We start from the raw sequence: 15,472 nt of genomic DNA on the forward strand, positions 1-15,472 counted from the left end.
AGAGTTCCTGGGAAAGTGGTCACCCAACGGCCTGTTCCAAGCCCTGCAAGCTCACCTGAGGGTGAGCCGGAAAAGAGGGGGTCAGTTACTCTCCCAGAAGACACTTGGGTGAATGGCATGAACTACCTCTTCTGACAGAATGTTGCTTAAGTGCTGTGGAAAATACAAAATTAAATTCCCCTCCCCTGGCCTCAAACAGCTTGCATGAGACTGACATGCACGGACTCCTGCTCCCCTGGGTTTCTTGGGGCTGAGGATGAAGCCCAGGGGCCTGTAATCTTGCCTTTGAAAACTGGGGTCACAGAAAGCAAAAACAGCAGCAAAAACCTCGATCATCACCATGATAGCCCCACTGAGTGAATTGTCAGATGACATATGCAATTAGACTGTTTTTAGCCATTAGCTCTTACAGCTCTGATCAATGTGTTTCTAGTTCCCAAAGAACAGACTCTGCGTGCTGGGAGCCACAGCTGCACTGCGGAAGAGCTGCGCTCTGTGAAGGCTTGTTTTCAGGGCAGCGTTGGCAGATGAAGGAAGCATGCCAATTATCCACATTTCCTATTCGAACAACAGCTTTTCCTCCTTATGAGGCATCTGCTTGTTCCATGCGGCACTCTAACCAAGGGAACCAGCAGGAAAGCAAATTCCTTTTTATCCACTGGGATCTGGTGAGCTAGCCAACAAACAGAGGAACCACAACTCGGAGCAAAAAAGCAGTGCTGGGAAGTTCTGCCTTTTTTCTTTCCTTCCCCATTGCAATAGTACACATTTGATGCTTTCAAAGTGTGGTGCTGGAGAAGACTCTTGGGAGTCCCTTGGACTGCAAGGAGATCAAACCAGTCAACCCTAAAGGAAATTAACCCTGAATATTCATTGGAAGGACTGATGCTGAAGCTCCAACACTTCGGCCACCTAATGCAAAGAGCTGACAAACTGGAAAAGACCCTGATGCTGGAAAAGACTGAGGGCAGGTGGAAAAGGGGACAACAGAAGATGAGATGGTTGGATGGCATTATTGACTCAATGGACATGGGTTTGAGCAAACTCCAGAAGATAGTGAAGAACAGGGAAGCTTGGTGTGTTGCAATCCATGGGGTTGTAAAGAGTCAGACAGGACTTAGCGACTGAACAACAACAAACTGAAGGGAATTAGGGAAAGACGGAGGGAGGGAAGAAAGGAAAGAACACACACAAGTGTGATCCAGCAACGTGTTAGCATAAGAAATAGTATAAGAAACTCCTTATTCAAGAGCTCAAATGGAAGAAATTGAATAGGGCTTTGTAGGAAGAGTTGAACACATAAGCTTCTTTGAAGACTTCTGAAAGTTTTGAACCTGATCCAAGTTTACTTCAAAATGTAGTACATGCATGTTAAGTAGCTGTAGTCGTGTCCAACTCTTTGCAGCCCTATGGAATGTAGCCTGCTAGGCTCCTCTATCCACTGGATTCTCCAAGCAAGAATATTGGAGTGGGTTGCCATTCCCTTCTCCAGGGGATCTTTCCAAACCCACATCTCATAGGTATCCTGCATTGGGAGGCAGATTCTTCACCACTAGCACCTCCGGGGAAGCTCAAAAATGTAGATGTTTATAAACCATATTTAGGTCCCTAACTAAATTCATCATTTCAGTGAATTAACTACACCCTGTACATCCCCCAGGTTTCCCAAAGCTATAATCCTGGACCTCTCTTTCCTTTTCATTGATTGGCCAAACCTCATCCACCATCAACTCTCATTAATTTAACATTCTGACATATTCCTTGAATCTACCTCTTGCTTCATATCCATTGTCTCTGATTTAGTTGAGCCGCTCATAACTGTATAATAGCAAAGGTCTCCAGGAATAAGGTCTACTCACCTTCGGTTTTTTGCTGCCAGAATTGTAACACAGACCCCTAATATAGTATTTCACATAATAACAACCTCATGTTCATGCCTACACACATCCCACAGTTCCTCATGGGCACCATGACTTACTTTGCATGTGCTTTGATTCCACCTGGAATGTCATCTCTCTCCCTCACCAGTTGTCCACCTGACAAACTTGACCTCATTCTTCAATGCTCAAGTCAATCATTATTTCTTCAAGAAACATCCCCTGAACCTTCTCAAGATGAAGTAAGTGCCCCTTCTGTTGCCATCGCATCCACTAACTGTTGGTTGCCTCGTCTGTGTTCCTTCTCCACTGTTACTTCATTGGAAATAGAGACTAGTCCTTATTCCTCTTTGCATTCTTCTATACTGGAGCCTGACACAAAGCAGTTGCTCAATAAATGTTACTTGAAAATGTGAATAAAGAACTCTCTATTGAAGGAAGATGAGCTAAAACTAAGAGGATATATACCATTTACATGTAATGAAAAATTTCTTGTTTTATAAAAATGCTTTTTTAATGTTTTACCCCAATCTCACATCATATATAAAAATTTACTCAAAATGAGTTACAGACTTAATATAAGACCAAAAACTATAAATTTTTGGAATAAAACATAATAAATTTTAATGATCTTAGATGAAGCAATCAATGGTTTCTTAAATATGATAGCACAAGCAACAAAAGACAAAATAACTTGGCCTTCATCAAAATTTAAAACTTTAATTCTTCAAGGACACCAATTGAGAAAGTTAGAAAAAAACAGAATGGAAGAAACTATTTGCAAATCATACAGCTTGCCAATGACTTCTATCTACAAAGGTAAAGAACAGTTACAACTCAACAGCTAAAAAACAAATAACCCAATTTAAAAATGGGCAACACATCTGAACACTTCTTCAAAGAAGACACACAAGTGACCAGTAAGCACATGAAAAGATACTCAAATCATTAAGTCATTAGGAAAATACACACCTCAATTCACACCTCTGCTTACTAGAATGGCTGTAATTTTTTAATGGAAAATAACAAACGTTGGTGAGAATGTGAGGAGGTTAAAACCTTTGTGAACTGCTTATGGGAACATAAAATGGTGTGGCGACTGTGGAAAACAGTTTGTGGTGTCTAAGAAAGTAAGGCATAGAACTACCTTATAACTCCACTCCTAGGGATATATCTGAAAGGATCGACAGCAGGAACTCAAACAGACATCTTAAACCAATGTTCATAACAGCACTATTCACAATAGCCAAAAGGTCAAACAATCTCAGTGTTGAACAACAGATTCATGGACAAACAAACTGTGTTATATACACACGAGGATGAACTTGGAGGGTGGGAGGGAGGTGCAAGAAGGAGGGGACATATGTGTACTTATGGCTGATTCATATTGATGTATGGCAGAAACCAACACAATACTGTAAAGCAATTAACTTTTAATTAAAAATAAATAAATTTTAAAAAGAAGGATGAACTTTGAAAAATCATGCCTAGTGAAACAGACAGAAAAGGTCAACTACAGCATGATTCTATTTATATGGGGTACCTAAAATAAGCAATTCAGAGAGACAGAAAGTAGAACGGAGGTTACCAGCTGCTGGGAGAGGTAAAAAAAAAAATAGGAGTTACTGTCTAATGGCTACAGAACTGACACTGGGGATGATGAAAAAGTTTAGGGTATAGATAGTAGTGAATGCACTAAATATGCTATGAGTGTATTTAATACCACAACTGTACATGTACAAATGATGAAAATGATAAGTATTATGTATATTTTACAAAAAATAAAGCATGAAGCATACTCCATCATGGGTGAACTTTGAAAACATTTATGCCTGGTGAAAGTCAAGTCACAAAAGCCCGCATACTGTATTATTCAACTTATACCAAGTGCTCAGAATAGACAAATAGACCAATCTACAGAAACAGAAAATAGATGAATGACTGTGGGTGGTGAGGAGTGACTGTTAAGGGGTCCAGGGTTCCTTTTTTTATTTTAGTTTTTGTTGGAGTATAGTTGCTTCACAATGTTGTGTTAGTTTCTGCTGAACAGCAAGGTGAATCAGCTATAGGTATATACATATCCTCTCGTTTTTGAATTTCCTTCCCGTTTAGGTCACCACAGAGCACTGAGTTCCTTGTGCTAGACAGTAGGTTCTCACGAGTTATTTATTTTATACATAGTATCAATAGAGTGTATATGCCAATCCCAATTTCCCAATTTATCCCACCTCCCCTTTCTCCCTTAGTATCCATAAGGGTCCAGGGTTTCTTTTGGGGATGGAGAAAATCTGATATTAGATCAGAGGTAGTTGCACAATTCTGTGACTATACTAAAATCCACTGAATTGTACACTTTAAAGGAGTGAATTTTGTTGTATATGAATTATATATCAATAAAGCTGTTCTTTTTTTAACATGAAAAAATTTTTAATCCACTAGAATGGATTGCAAATTGAAAATGTAAATCTTCCTTTCTGAATCTTAAGAGTTATACAAATACCCATTCATGGTATTTATGATATAAACTACTTTAGGACAGGAAGTAGGTAGAAATGACCATTTACACTATCACTTAAAAAGTTAATGTCACAATGAATAAAATTTAAATTGATACCATTTTTACATCAAATTGGAGGAAATCATAAAGGTTAATGATACACAGTGTTATCCGTATTATTTTCACAGTGCTTATCTGAAGGCAATAAGCACTCACACACTGTTGGGTAGAAGGTAAATTAATGCCAACACTTTAGAAAGCTATGTGACAATATATGGTAAAATGTAAAATACAGTTACCCTCTTAACTCAGCCATTGCTCATTTGTAAATCTATCCTGGGGACATAGATTCAAATAATAAGTAAATACATATGTATACATGCAAATGTTAACTGCAGCACTGTTTATAATAGCTAAAATATGGGAAGTAACTTAAATATCTAGCCACGGAGGACATGTTACATAAATTTTAGTATTTCCGCACAATAGAATGCAATACAGGTATTCAAATCAATGAAGTAAGCTTACAAGATGCATTAAATTTTTACATGCAAGGTGTTGAATTTGTGTAAAATGAAGCTGCCAGATGTCTACCCAGTACTCACTCTTTCCTTCATTCTTACTAAATGAAATAGGATTTTATTCCAGGCTGCAGGGTTCCCGCCAAAAGGCCTTATTTCTCAGCCTCCACTGCAGTTAAGGATGGCCAATGAGATAAGTGGGCACTGTAAGGCAGGGCCTCTGAGAAAACTGCTTAAATGAGGTTCACTCTGCTAGGAAAGCACATCTTTTTGTTCTTTCTGTTTTCCTTGTGGCCTGGAAACGGCTGGAGTTCCAGTAACTATTTTGAAAATGTAAAGCAACTCTGAGGACAGAAGCCATGCTAAACACAATGGGACAGAGTGCTCACTAGGAAGCCACTGCTCGTCTGCCTTCCTCCTACCTTCTCAGCTTCCTCTGAAGTTTATAAGACAAAGAACAATAAACCTCTACCTCCCTTAAGCCCTGTATTTGGAAGGTTTGCTATAAGCAGCAAAATCTTATTCTGATACAATCTCATCAACACAGATGAAGGTTGTATACACAGGATGTTGTGGCAAACTACAGATAGTGACTTGAAGGTCTGCAATGGAAGGGAAACTTATTTCTCGCCCCCTCTTTAGTGTCGCTTTGGCGTTTACCGTGTACTGTACTGACACATGGTAGGGCCTGCCTGGAATCCTTCAGCTTTATCTCTCCCCCAGATCTCTGGTGCTTGCCCCACTCACCTGCTGCCCTTGTGACACACTGGTTCCCCAGGTGAAGTAAAGGGCCAGCATCGCTGGCTCCTCCCACCACTTCAGATGAAGTACCACACCCTGGGGTCTCACTTCTCTGCAACTGCTAAGGGGTCAGAGGGAAGCAACCTGGGAATGAGGAGAAATAATGTCCTGAAGGTGAACTTCACCCTGTGGAAGGACAGGAAAAGGGAAAGAGTCAACAAATACATTTATTCCTCATTCAACCCCCAAGGAACTGCTCCAGGGTGTGATGTTTCTGCACATCTCATCCAGAGCTACCACTTGGGGCAGAGAAACTGGCTAGACTCGTCTGTGAAGCAGTAGCCACCTTCTGTGTCTATCAGTCATAACAGACCACCTTATATCTGCTCCCCATTCCTCCCAGGCTCCACAATCCGATTCCCTCATTCCAGCCACCTTGGCATTGTACCTCCCAACAAACCAGAGGCACTTAAACTTTTCTTTAAGCTCTTGTTTCCTAGGCTAAGGCAATATGCACGTATTTCTTTTGCAACTAAAAAAGAGGTGTGGGGTGGGGTGGGGACTTCCCTTGTGGTCCAGTGTTTAAGAATCTGTTTTCCAATGCAGGGGATGTGGGTTTGAACCCTGGTTGGGGAACTAAGATCCCATACGCCACAAGGCAACTAAGCCTGCAGCCACAACTAGAGAGAAGCCCATGCTGCAAGTAAGGCCAAATAATTTTTTTAAAAAAGAGAGAAATATGAGACAGGCAATTGGGGGGGCAATGTAGGAGTAAGGGATTAAGGCGTACAAACCATTAGGTACAAAATAAGCTACAAGGACATATGTACAACATGGAGAATATAACCAATATTTTATAATAACTATAAATGGAGTATAACCTTTAAAAATTGTGAATCACATATTGTACTCCTGTTAACTTACATAATACTGTACATAAACTATAATTTTAAAAAGAAAAAGAGCTAATTAATTTTTTAGAAACCCAGCAAGCAAAACAAAACTGCAGCCCAGGCCCTGGGTTTGGAGCTATAATGTTCCATAAACTCTTATATTTCTACAGTTAACCAAAAAAATGAAAATTGAGTCCTTTTTTTTCCTAATAGGCCAACAGCCTTATTTTTTTAGTGTATCTTATTAGGCCTTTTACACAGTCTAACAAGCAATAAATACAGTTTACAACCACGACACATAAAAGGATCTGAATTTTTACTGAATGACTGAAACCCAAAGAGACAGATCTCAAAACCAAGGTCATATAAGAACACCTGCTTGTTCTGTCCTTAGCTGACTCTGTCTAAGACTCAGAGACGTTTAAAATCCCATCATCCCGGAATCTGATCTCACAGACACCAGGATCAACACGAGAGACTCCAGGGCTGTGCAGTGCTTTCTCTGTTGACACGGATTAGAGAATTCACTGGCAGCTGGTATGAAACCTGCAAGCCTGGGGAGCTGTGTCTTTGGAGCTCTGTGACCTAAGTGAGAATCCTCCTGATGGCATTTCTCAGGAACCAGAGTAATGGCCGCCTTCCCCAGGCATTCTTCTGCTGTCACACGGCTTCAGGGTCATCAGTTTCTGCTTCTGCACCAGCGAGCCAACCACCAAAGGATTATCAACCAAACACATGCAGCACTCACTGTTCCAGGGTACGGAAGGCCGACCTCAAGCTCGGACACCAACCTCTGACTCTTCAGTAAATCGAGCCCCCTGCCCGTTTCATCCAGTCCACCAAGATCAGTTTGGACATGTCATACCCTGGAAGGGACAGGGAGAGATTCACTTAGACCAACACGTTTTGTGCCCATCCACGCTAATGTCACCCTCCCTGTGGTTTCTCTATTCCTCAGAGTCCCTCCATACAAAGTGAGGAGATGGCCACACACTGTGAACATTCTCGCAGCTGTACCAGGGATGAGATGTTGTGTCTAGGCATTCACAAGACTCTGTCAATATCCTAAGCAAGCCTCCAACAAAAACACTGGAGCCGGTCCCAGTGCTGTCCCACCCCAGAGAAACATGGGTGTCCACTCCAGATGTGAAGTCCAAGTTGTTGCTTTAACATCAAATTAAGGGACTTCCCTGGTGGTCCAGTGGTTAAGAATCCATGTGCCAATACAGGGGACACAAGTTCAATCCCTGGGCTGGGAAGATGCCATATGCCTGCACAGCACCAGCCACTGACGCCCTCGTACCTAGAGCCTGAGCTCCCCAACAAGAGGAGCCAGCACAATGAGAAGCCTGCTTTCCATGACTAAAGCCCACAAGCAGCAACGAACACCCAGCACAGCCGGGGGGAAAAAAAAAATCAAATTAAGACTTGCACACCCATGTTCACAGCAGTATTATTCACAACAGCCAAACTGGTCCACTTGTGTGGAAGCAACCAAAGCATACATCAGTGGAGAAACACAGTGCAGCATCTACACGCAATAGAATATTGCTCAGCTTTAAAAAGGAATGAGGTTCTGATATGTGCTACATCACTGATGAACTTTGAGATAACTACGCTGAGTGAAATAAACCAGACACAAAAGGACAAATGCTGCATGACCCCTCCTCCATGGGGCACCGAGAATAGGCAACATCATAGAGACAGAGAGCAGAGTAGTTCCCCAGGGGCTTGGAGGAGGGGAGAAATGAGGGGTGATTGTTTACTGGGCATTTCGTTTCTATTTGGAATGGTGGAGAAATTCTGGAAATGGATAGTGGTGATGGTTACACAGCATGAATGGATTTAAAGCCACTGAACTGTACACTTAAAATGACTTTTTAAAAATGGTCAATTTTGTCATGTATATTAACAGTAAAAAAACTTTAAATCAAGATAAAATGTCACTCTGTGGGTAAAAGTATTCCCACTTAAAGATAAGCTATGTCTTCAACACATTCATAAGTACCTATTATGTGCTCAGTTTTGAACTAGGTCCCCAACCTCCGGGATATAATGCCTAATAATTTGAGGTGAAGCTAAGGTAATAATAATAGAAGTAAAGTGCACACTAAATTTAATGCATTTGAATCATCCCAATGTTGGAGAAGACTCTTGAGAGTCCCTTGGACTGCAAGGAGATCCAACCAGTCCATTCTGAAGGAGATCAGCCCTGGGATTTCTTTGGAAGGAATGATGCTAAAGCTGAAACTCCAGTACTTTGGCCACCTCATGCGAAGAGCTGACTCATTGGAAAAGACTCTGATGCTGGGAGGGATTGGGGGCAAGAGGAGAAGGGGACGACAGAGGATGAGATGGCTGGATGGCATCACTGACTCGACGGACGTGAGTCTGGGTGAACTCCGGGAGTTGGTGATGGACAGGGAGGCCTGGCGTGCTGCGATTCATGGTGTCACAAAGAGTCGGACACGACTGAGCGACTGATCTGATCTGATCTGAAAACCACCTCCCACCCTACCCTGGTCCGTGGAAAAATCATCTTCCACAAAGCCAGTTCGTGGTGCCAAAAAGGTTGGGAACTGCTGTTTGGGGGGATTTAAAGCCTCAGGGAGGGTCAAGGCCCATAAGTAGCTAAAGTAAACAAGAAATTAGAGCAGGAAAAATCAAATAATAATGCTTATAGATGTATAATCTGTATTATGTTTACTTATGACCTCTCAGCTTTATGTAATCCAGACAATGTGTAGCACCTGAACCAAGCTATGGGCTCAATTTAAAACATGAGAAACCGATACCATTATGTCTATTATTTTTACTGATGAAACAGGTACAGAGGCTTACAACATCCTGAAAAATTATCACATGGCAATGCCAAAGTCGCCTTTCAATGTCAGCATCTGAGCTTATTCCATGAAATTACAACAACCTCATCAAGTGGTTCCCATGGTGTATGGAGGTGTCTGTCTTTACCAGGGCACAGAATAACCTTTCTCACTGGATTAAGAGACAGTTACTATAGCAAATGCTAAAATAACAGAGGCTTAAACAAATTAGGACACATTTCTCCCTCGTGTGACAGGGTTTGGATAAGTACTTCATTACTAGTCACATTGGCCCTATGGTGTTGGGAACACTGGCTCTTTTGACCTTCTGCCATTCTCTGCAGGCCGTTTCCATCTTACAGTCCAAGTTCCCACTGTTACTCCAGCTATGACGTCAACCTTCCAGCCTACAGAAAGGGGAGGAGACTAAGTAAAGACCTTGTCCCTTTAAGGGCACAACCCCGAAGCTGCACCCAGCGTCACTTTGCTCACATCACAGAACTCATCTGCACAGCTGTCACCTAAGTGTAAAAGAGCTTGACGGTCATGTGCTCAGCTCAGACCAAGCACTCTCGGAATAATGGAAGAAGTGAGGTTGCTATGAGTGGCCAATGGCCCGTCTCTGCCCCACTCACCTGTTATGCCTGGGTGGAGGTAGTTAAGGTTCTCTGCTCCTATTCTGCCCCAAGCCAGGCCACCCCGGGGGCATCTCCCAGTCAGCAGCCCACACCAGCATCCACTCAGGTTGTGCTTCTCTACTGAGCCCTCAGTTACTGACAAATCTGCTGTTAGGAAAATCTTCACTAGGAGGCTGGAGTTTTGAATGGTCCCTTAAGTCAACTCAGTGTGCTCTTTGTGTAACATTAAACAAGGGAGGTGAGAAACAGGAAACCAGGTGACCTGCAGCACCTAGACGGTGGTCCCCAACCTTCTTTGGCATTAGCATTCAATTTGTGGAAGACAATTTTTCCATGGACTGGGGCGGGGGGGATGGTTTCAGGATGATTCAAGCATATTACATGTATTGTTCACTTTATTTCTATTATTATTACATCAGCTGCACTTCAGATCATCAGGCATTAGATCCTGAAGGTTGGGGACCCTGATCCTAAAACACTCAAGTCATCCACCCAGCCACAACCACAAGGGCATCAAGAAAATAGTAATTTACAGGCCAGGCATGAGTCCTCTTTCTTATATTCCCAGCAACTAGGATGGCATAATGTCCATCAAGGTAACAAACATTTGTCTGGCACTTTGCTGTTTACAAAGTGTTTACATAAATAATATCTAATCTTGACCAAAACCCCAGGAAGTTGTTTATTGTGCCCATTTTAGAGGTAATGAAACTGCAGGACAGTGGGCTGAAGGAATCACTGCCCAAGAACACACAGTCAGGAAAGGGGAGAGCTAGCATGAGAGTAACTTAAGAGAGGAAGCTGAGTGTAAAAAATTCCCTATTGTGGCCAAGTCTTTGTCTAAAAAGACCAGTGCTTAGCTTGAACTTTAAAACCCAATCTGAATCATACTTATGTAACAATTGACTATTTGTTCTTCATTGCTATGTTGTTGTTGTTCAGTCACCAAGTTTGTCTGACTCTTTGCGACCCCATGGACTGCAGCACGTCAGCTTCCCTGTCTTTCACTCTCCCCTGGAGTTCACTCAAAACTCATGTCCATTGAGTCAGTGACGCCATCTAACCATCTCATCCTCTGTTGCCCCTTCTCCTTTTGCCTTCAATCTTTCCCAGCATCAAGGTCTTTTCCAATGAGTCAGTTCTTCACATCAAGTGGCCAAAGTACTGGTGCTTCAGCTTCAGTCCTTCCAGTGAATATTCAGGGTTGATTTCCTTTGGGATTGACTGGTTTGATCTCCTTGCAGTGCATGGGACTCTCAAGAGTCTTTACCATACACCCGTGGTGGATTCATGTTGATGTTTGGCAAAACCAATACAATATTGTAAAATTAAAAAATTAAATTTAAAAAAAGAAAGGAAAAAAAAAGAGTCGTTACCAGCACCACAGTTCAAATTATTATGCCTGTCACTGAGTGTCAGATTCACTTACATGAAATCCTGTTTCCACTTGCTCAGAGTTCCGACCTGGGCTCTCCTTCCCCCTTGACGCTGACTCACTGGTAAGCATGGAATAAGCTTCAGGGACAGGCATTGAAAACAGGATGGCTCTAAGAGTCTTGTAGCTGATCCTGATGGGATTTCCCTCCACTTCTACCTTCTGGCTCCCTCCAGTGCCACCCACCTTGCGGTCCCTGATGACTGCAGGCACAGGGGTGGATGAGAAACAGATTTAACGATGGGGCGAGGGCCGCAAGATGGAGCAGGGTCAGCTGTGCTGATGACAAAGAGCACTGAATGTGGAGTCCAGTCTAATGGGTCTAATCCTGACCCTGACACTAATTTGCTAAGTGACTTTAAGCAAGTAACTCCACTTCTCTGGCTTCAGTTTCCTCATCTATAAATCAAGGACATCAGATTCGCAGAGAAATAAATGAGAAAATGAACTCCAATGAGACACCACGAAGGCACCCAGCACATAGTCAGCAGCAGTAGCAGTGTTAGTCGCTCTGTCGTGTCCCACTCTTCGAGACCCCACGAACTGTAGCCCTCTGTCCATGGGGATTCTCCAGGCAAGAATACAAGAATGGATTGCCATTCCCTTCTTCAGAGGATCTTCCTGACCCAGGGATCAAACCCAGGTCTCCTGCATTGCAGGCAGATTCTTTACCATCTGAGCTACAGGGAAGATCTGCACATAGTCAGATCCACAGTAAATGTATCCATAGAATTCTACAGCTGTAGGCCATTGTTCCAACCCTTCTGTTTCATAAAAGAGGAAGCTGGGGCTCAGAGAGGTGAAGTATCGTTCCCAAGGTAACCCAGCTGGGCCATACAGAGCACAGGATGGATACCAGCTCTTCTCATGCCTGGCCTCATGCTTGTCCCAAACACCATGCTGTTCTGACATATGGAAGGTAAGGTTGCAGAAATCCAGATGAGAATGCATGTTTCAGGTGCAGATTTAGAGAGCTGAAATATCAGGGTTGGATATGTGCACAGACATGTGTGCACGCACACACACACAGATACACCCTGACATGCTCCTTAAGGGGGAACTTTACCGTGTCATCCACTGCTATATTCAAAGGGCCTAGAAGACTGTTTAAAAGTTAGTAGATCCCAGCCAATAATTTTGGCTTCCCTGTTGGCTCAGACAGTAAAGAATCTGCCTGCAATGCAGGAGACTTGCGTTTGATTCATGGATCAGGAAGGTCCCCTTCCTGGATCAAGAAGGAAGATCCCCTTCCACAAAGCAGAGCTCTCATTTGAACTCTACTTCCTTGTCCAATAGAGAGTCAGCCCTAGATTTAAGACAGACTCCCTGTGCCTTTGAACTTCCTATCATTTGATAAAGATCCTCTGCCCAGACCTCAGTGCCTTCAACTTTCTAAAAGCTCTTAGGCTCCAAACACTTTCTCTGCACCAGTGTTAGCCTTCTCTCATCACATCGCTTCTGGGCCCTGAGCCCTCAACAATCTACATAGCAACAAGTGGGATTCGGTTAATTAAATAAACAAGAATTTTAAAAAATCTTCGTTCATCTAAGTAGTATAAGGTACTGAGATATAGCAAAAAGTCAATGGGAAGTTGGCCAGGGAACTTCCTAAGAGAATTTAAAAACAGACTTATGTCACCGGTGTTTCCCCTGATACCCAGAAAGCAACACTAAGGGAACCTTGCTCTAATTCCATCTGCTGTGTTTTTCTCTTTCCTTGAGGCTCTTGACAATTACACATTGTTACAAAGGCAGGCTGGTCCCCGCTCTTGAGAACAAGCACTTGAGGAATGTCTCTATAAACCCTGGCTTGTTAACCACCAGGATGTAGGATTCTTAGGATGGACAATGGAATTCAAGGAAGCCAAAAAGGAAAAGATGTCATAGGACAGAATGGAAAGCGTCCAAAGGTTGATAAATAGAAAAGGAAGTGAAAGAGACAGTTATAATCTAAAAGAGGAAGTAGGCTTCATCCATTCTTCATTGATCAATTTATTTACTCAACTAGTACCCGCTGAATACTGACCATCTACAAGCCCTGTGCTTGGCACACAGAAACCTTATAAGCAAACAAAGATGCAGGTCCTTCCTAAAAAGAGATTATGCTCCAATGGAAGAGACAGGTTGTGATCACACAATCACATGTATAAGTTTATTTGGGCAAGGTCTATGAAGAGGAGGATTAGTACCCCACCAAGACCTCTGGGATGCCTTTACTTGTTGGGCTAGGTGAGCCCATCCCTAAAGTCTTCACCTAAAGCCTCAGCATGCAACCTTCTCAAGAGTATTGTCTATCGATATCTCTGGAAGGAAATGCTTGGACGTTCACCCACGCTGAAGCCCACAACCAATCATTGTTGTACAGGAGTAGGGAATACAGGAGCCCCCTTCCACATCTTCCAACAGACAGGACAGACTCTGCAGTTCAGTCCGCCCTTCAGAGCCCCTCTCTAGATCAGGCTGAAGCCAGAACACAATGCCACCTTCCTGTGCAACAACTTCTTCATCTCTGTCTTGCCTCCTTCCTTCCCGCAATAAATCACAAGTCCCCACACATCCCTGCCTCAGGCTCTGCTTTTAGAGAACCTCATCTAAGATAACAATATTCTGAAAGTCTGTAACTAGGAGATTTGACCAAGTCAGAGGGGCTAGGGAGGGCTTTCCTAAGAAAATGACGGAGCTGAAAGAGAAGGAAGAGTCAAACTTAGCAGCATGGATTAGAAGAAAGGTGGAAGTCTTCCAGGCAGAGGACACGGCAAGAGCAAACGACCTGTGGCAGCAGACAGGTTTGCCACCTGAATCCGAATGTTTGTGACTGCCTCAAAGAAAGTTAGTGGGTCAAGAGGCCATAGAGTGAGGGGACTTGGTATGAAATGATGGGGAGACAGGTTCAGGAACAGAGAAATCCCATCTAACTCCAAGGGGTAGAAACAGAAGTTACAGAGCTGCAAATTTCCATTCACTAATTCAGCCACAATAAATAGGTTTCAACAGAGGAATTCTTAGACCACTCCTCTGAGAGGGTCTACTGGAATGTTCTGAGTGCTCTGGGTTATTTAAGGACTCTGCATTATTTCCTCACAACATTCACAAAGGAACAGTGGTCTGAGGAGCAGTGAGTTCCTATGAATGAGAATGTACAAGTAGAGAGAGGGTTGGTACCTATCAGGGAATGTATGTATGGCATTGGGCAGGATGGTGGGATAGAAGACCCTTAAGGTATCTGATTTTAAACTTCTGGGGAAGTTATTTGAAGTGAGAGAGGCTTTGGCATCAGTCAAAGAGAACCACATGCGAGAGCACCATTTTCTTGGGTGGCTTGCAAACCACCCGTGGTTCTGCTTCTCAGCCTCTGGGAAGCAGTCAGGCCACCACCGTGTAGAAATAAGAGAGAAGAAGCCCTGTCACTCATGCAGCTATTGGGAAGGGGCTGCGTGGAGTAGAGGCTTCCCTAGTGACTCAGATGGTAAAGAATCTGCTTGCAATGCAGAAAGACCCAGGTTTGATCCCTGGGGCAGGAAGATCTTCTGGAGAAGGAAATGGCTACCACTCCAGTATTCTTGCCTGGAGAATTCCATGGACAGAGGAGCCTGGTGTGCTACAGTCCATGGTGTTGCAAAAAGTTGGACACAACTGAGCGACTAACACTCAACGAGTGGAGTGGGGACCAGGCCAGGCTTCCTCGCACACGCAAACCCAGGCAGCCTGTGTCCCTGGCCCCTGCAGCGCTCAGTGGTGTTCAGCCACGAAGGACAGGACCACACTTCCTTGGGGGCACTCCTCTTCTACAGACCATGCTGATGCTAAACCCCTTTCTGTACCTCTTCCACTGCAAGCACAAGCATTTCTTAGTCATCTTTGCATCCCAAGAACTCGACAGAGGGCCTGACACATAGCAGTTGCTCACAAAGTCTTTTCCAACTGACAGGTTTATCCCGACAGGCTCCATCCCTGCTCTGGTCTCCTGCCCCACCCCATTCATTCCTGTGGCTGTTACACCAGACAGATTCCAGGGCCTGCTCTACGTGCTTTAGTCATATCTGACTCT

This window comes from Bison bison, unplaced genomic scaffold, assembly GCF_000754665.1.
Source record: "Bison bison bison isolate TAMUID 2011002044 unplaced genomic scaffold, Bison_UMD1.0 scf7180017864241, whole genome shotgun sequence".
Classification (NCBI taxonomy): domain Eukaryota; kingdom Metazoa; phylum Chordata; class Mammalia; order Artiodactyla; family Bovidae; genus Bison; species Bison bison.